Source organism: Talpa europaea (genome assembly GCF_964194135.1).
Source record: "Talpa europaea genome assembly, chromosome: X".
In the NCBI taxonomy this organism is placed as follows: Eukaryota; Metazoa; Chordata; class Mammalia; order Eulipotyphla; family Talpidae; genus Talpa; species Talpa europaea.
This window is the reverse complement of record NC_140081.1, coordinates 36,861,749-36,867,387: the sequence shown is the minus strand read 5'-3', so window position 1 is coordinate 36,867,387 and position 5,639 is coordinate 36,861,749.

The following is a 5,639-nucleotide window of genomic DNA, read 5'->3' as shown; positions in this document are numbered from 1 at the left end:
TTATTTTCCATTTTTAGAATTTTATTTTTTTGACATAACATCGCATTAAAACATTATAGAAGTTTCAGGGGTGCGTCACGAAGAATCAACATTAAGTTTAGCCCTCAAAGTCCAATTCTATCCTTCAACATGCCATGGTCCCCGTCCCCCCAACTTACCCACCCACCTTCCCTTTCCCTTCTAGTATCTGCTAATTGGACTCAGAGTTGAGGAAAGTATTTTTGCCACGGCACATCCAGTGCCCCTTCCTGTGCAGTGTATGGGGTATATAAACACACACGTGCTCATGTGGTGTGGCTGTTTGCATGTCTGTATTTGCCTCTGAGTGTGTCAGCATGTGGAATGGATCATGTTCATATGTGTGTCCCTTGGCATGTCAGTGCATCTGCGTATATGGGGAAGGTGTTGTGAGAGTGTGTGAGTTTTGGCTAGGTGTTTATGGGTCTTTCTGCATATGTGGGGTTTATATGTCTTTATATGAACTTACCTGTCACTCTGTGGATATTGCCATGTATGTGGGCTGGGGGAGTGTCAGTGTGCATGAACCTGGGTATGGATCACGGTGAGTATTTGTGTGCATCAGCGTTGCTTCATATGTCTAAAGTAGCAGCGTGTGTTGAATTCCTAGGTATTGGGATCAATCTGGGAATATATCGGTGATTGCATGTCTGAGTTTGTTAGTGTGTGTGTAGTTGTGTGTGACTGGTCATGTAATGTGTGTCACTGTGTATCTGGGTGCATATTTGTATGTTGCTGTGTGTGGGTGTAGAGTGTCAAAATATGTGTGCCTGGGTGTGTATTTGTGTGTGTTTACTCTATGCCCCTGTGTGTGTATACTTGTGTATACTTGTCTTGGTGTTTGTGTGAATTTTAGGGTGTTTTCATATTTGGGTGTGAACTTGCATGTCAGCAAGTTGTGCTGCTATTTGTGCGTGGTAGTCCACAAGTGTCAGAGGGAGTTTACTTGAGTCTATCTGGCTGTGGTGTTCTGTGGGGTGGAGTCCTTGAGGCTCTCATCTGTCTTTGGGTCGTCTATGAGCTGTCACAGGTCCCGTGGGCACCCGGCCAGCATGAAGCATATCTTCTCTTCTGAGCATGGGTTGTGGGATCACAAAACAGGGTCCCCATCCACTGCAAAGCAGGAGATGCCATTAGGAAGTTACGGCTCTCGGAAGACTGTCTAGGAATAGACATGCCACCATGGCTATTTCCCCAGAGAGAGAGAGAGAGAGAGCGCAGTCCCAGCCCCAGCGCACAACCATCCTGTACTGAAGCAGGACAGCGAGGGTGCTGGCCTGCCTGAGGATGAGGAGGTGAAGATACTTGGCAAAGTGCCTGCGAAGGAGGAGACTGTGCTGGTAAGGGACTGGTCTACCACATTCCCAAGAGTGTGGGACCCTCTGGCCTCTGAATCACCTCTTCTGAAATAAGAGCCAAATCCCTGAGCTCACCACTTAAGTCCTTCCCGAAATCTACTTTCTGCCTAGCTTTCCAGGCTTCTGTTTGTGCTCCTGTCCAAATGAAATCACGATTGTTATGAGAACACTGCTTTCTTTTGTTAGTGACCCTTTGCTTCTGTTTTTCCTGACACCTGAAACGTTTCCCATTCCTTCAGCTAACGAGGACCCAAATGCCGTTTTTCTCTTGCTCTCTGCCTATGGTAGGCAGAATTCTAAGCTGGTCCCCAACATTATCCCGTGTACACACCCTGCAAAATCCCCAGGACTGCGATGTGATGAGCTATCACTCCCATCAGTAGGTTATGCTATGTGATGTGGTTGACCTTAAAATAGGAAGATTATCCAAGTGGGCCTGACCTAATTACATGAGCTGTTTAAGTCTGGGTCTAGAGACAGATAAGTCAGAGTGATACAAAGAGTGAGAAGGATTTGATGTGAGGGAGATTCTCTGTGGCTATCTTAGAAGCTGGAGGGACCACATGGCAAGGAATGCAGGAGAACGCTAGGGCCTGAAAGTGGCCCAGGTGACCTAGAAGCTGAGTGTAAGTGCCAATGTATGGCCAGCAAGGAAAGAGGGATCTCAGTCTTACAAACACAGAGCACTAAAATCTGCCCATAACCTCGTTGAGTGTGGAAGATGAAGAGAACTCAGCTTGACAGACACCTGCTTTAACTTGTGGGTCGCTGAGCCAAGAATCCACCTAACCTGTGCCTAGACTTCTGACCTACAGTACTGTACTGTGAGATAATTAAATGTATTGTTTGTATTGTTTGAAACTACTAAGTTTATGATTATTTGTTACGCAGCAATATACTGCCCCTCCTCTGGGCTCACATAATGCCTATGAGAATTCTATCCGAATAGAAATGAAAGTTTAGGGATCTTTGTCAGGGGTCTTCCCTGTTTACCTTTTGATAGCCCTGTAGAACTTCCCTGAGACTCCATGCTGCCTTCAGCTCCTCCCAGTATCTCCTCTGAATTGCCAACCCAATGTGGATTTCCTACCATGCATAAAAGAAACAAGAGAGATACCTCACACTTCCAGAGCAAATTTTCCCTGGGACTGCCAAAGGGCACAGCCTCCTTCTGACCAGGAGAATCCCCATTGGCTTCCCGATCTGACCCGCACATTGCCTGGAGTGAGACCACGTGCTCTCTACAGCATCTTAGTCTTATAAGCTCAGTTATGTGCACTATTCCTTCAGTTATTCCTCATGGCATTTACACACCTTCATAAGTATTTATAAACATTCATTTGGTAGTGAAAAGGGCAGTCATGATTTCTGATCTGGTGAAAGTCCTATTTCATTTGGGGAGGCAGACACAAATGAAATCACAATTACCCATGATGGTGAACGCCACAAGAAAAAACCATTAGAGTCACTGAAGGGGTTAAAGAGATGTGATGCAGTCTGGGGTGGTGGAGATGGGGAAGGTGGGAAGGGTGTCTGAGCTGAGATATAAGGCATGAGCTGGAGTGTGAAAGCGATGAGGATGCTTGAAAGGGGGCAGGGCACTGCAAATGGAACAGCTTGAAAGAGGTCCTCGAGTGAGACTGGGGTGAGGGCTGAGACCACTGAAGGAACAGAGAGGAGGCTAGAGTTCAGAGAGTAAGTGAGAGAAGGTGAAGTCACAGAGGTAAGGGATAGGGGGTAGATCTTTCAGGGCCTTGTCAGCCATGCAGAATTCTTTGGACTTCATTCTGGGTGTGATGGGAAATCCTGGGGCGAGTGATTCAGAAGGACTTGAGGAGATCTGTCTTTGAAATATCCCTTTGGCAGCCGGGAGGGAATGGCCAAGAGAATCTCTCTCAGGAGAAAAAGCAGGAAGACCAGTGAGGAGACTGGTTCTAGGTGAGACACAATGGAGTCTGTGCTAGGATAGGGATAGTCAGGGTGGTGAGAAGTGTGTTTATTTGGTAAACATTGGCTGGAACTGTAGATGGATGGGATATTGGGTGGAGGCATATTGGGTGAGATATTGGGGAGGAAGACAAGGGGTTTGTTGAGAAGGTCTTCTCTAAATTGGTATCCATGTGACTTACTGCCACTCCCCACTGGATCTAATCCTCTCCCTATAAGGTCACCCAGAAATGTCACTCTTCTCAGGAAGGCAGAAGAGTGCCATGGTGAAGCACATTCAGCGTGGGACCAGATAATGAAGGTTCGAAGATCTTACTAGACGAATGACATGGAACAAATTACTTCACCTCTCTGTGCTCCGGTTTCCCCAGGCATAAGGTGCCGATACTAATAACTTCTGGTGAGGATGAAATGTGGAACAGCACCTGCACACAGGAAGAGCTAAAAGGTGTTACTGTTTTTACTTCACAGTCTTTGGGAAATTTAAAGATGATTGCCATCATTTATTCCCCGATATGTATACCCCTCTCATTAAGCAAGGTTGTTCTTTCACAGAGCTCAAAGGACCAATCAGACATGCTTTGCCCAGCGATGCTCCTATTTATAACCTTGAAACCCTCCCCTTCTTGGGGAGCATAAACAATTCTCTTGTCCAATGAAGCAAATGTCAAAGCCACAGCTTGGTAGTTTATTTCTGCTCAGCTTTCCCAGTTTTATCATTCCCCCTGTCCCAGGGCCTTTAATTCCTGCCTACATACTGAGGCTCCGGGAGGTCAGGTTGTTAATACAAAGTCTCAAAGCAAGAAGCCACACAATCACTAGAAACTGCACATGTGATATGCACTCCCAGTTCCTGGCGCTCTGCATTCTACTTCCTCCTCTCATGGTGTGACCTCTTGGCCATGGTGCTCACCATCTTCGACAGGAGTGAGGAAGTTACAGAAAGCCAGTGGGCTCAAGGACTACACAAACTTGGAACTCCACCATTGGTCCAGACAGCAGTTCTAGTTTTCCAGGGAAAAGGAGCAGGCTGACACCTGCAGGGAGCAATATTGCCAGGTTTGGGGGGCTGCCTTCTGACATAGGCCTGGATCTGTTGGATAGGCCCATTGTTGGTTGGGAATTCTGACACAGATGGCCCCAGACTTATTTTTTAAATTTTTAAAAATTTATTTGTGCATAGAAGAACTGGGGTGTAGACCAGAGAGGTGCAGAGGGTGAGAGGATTCACCAGAGACAGAGTGGGGGCACAGAACAGGTGGATTTACTGAAATACACTGCTGAGGGGAGCAGCGAACAAGACAGGAGAGGTCTGCTGTGCCATATGTGGGTTAGCTCCCTGGCTGGGGATCGAGCTCAGGCCATGGCGGTGACAGTGCTGAGACTTAACCCCTAGGCCACCAGGGAGGCCTAGGGGCCTAAAGGTCCCACACTTTTCCTGATGCTCTATCGCCCCAGAAACAGCTCATGCCAACGCCAGGTCCTTCCAGGGGGGGTAGTAGTCAGGATAGGGTAGAATGAAAAGTAGGAGGGGTATGTTCTCCAAGCACGGAGGTGGAAATTGTGGGACCTGAGATTGTGCTTGGGGATGTGTTTAGGTTCTGAAGAACTAGGGACCTGGGCCTGGCGGCACTGGGATTTGGGCTATATCAAGGATTTGGGTCCTAGTTTTGGACTGTGATAAGCTTGGGAATGTTGGTGAGGTGAAGAACCCTAGGCCTGGAGTGTGGTGGGTATTTGGGAATCTGAATTGTGGAGAGTCCAGGACTCAGCTGTGGCAGGTGACTGTGATGAGAGTGCCCCAGGCTGAGGGTATGATGGGGCATCCAGCTGAGTTTGTGATGGGGCACTAGTGGAGTAACAGTGGAATGCAGTGGAGTGACATGTTTCATGGTGCCGGTTTTGGGCTGGGATGGAGTGCTAGGATTCAGAGGTGGGGTTTTGGTCCTAAAATTCACACAGACTCTCTATTCTTGTCTCAGCAAGGAAAAAAATCAACGTTGAGACCTGAGTTTGGCAGAAAAACAAGAAGTTTATTCATTCGCAGGTGAAGACAGGAAAGCTCTCTGAGCAGAGAGGGGTCTGGAGTGGGTCACTGCTGAAGGAGCAAGAAGCGTGTTTCTATGGGTATAGTGGGCAAGGAGTGGGGGTTCAGCTGTTGGCCGTCTTGGCATTGTTGTCTTGCTGAGCAGTTGAAGCCCATGAGGTCTCCTAGGTTGTGGGGGTCCACTGTGTCTCCCAGGTTACTGGGTTTGTTTTTCCGGAACGAGCTTTGGTCCGTTGCTTTGGCATTGTGCTATTGGGTGTTCTGAACAT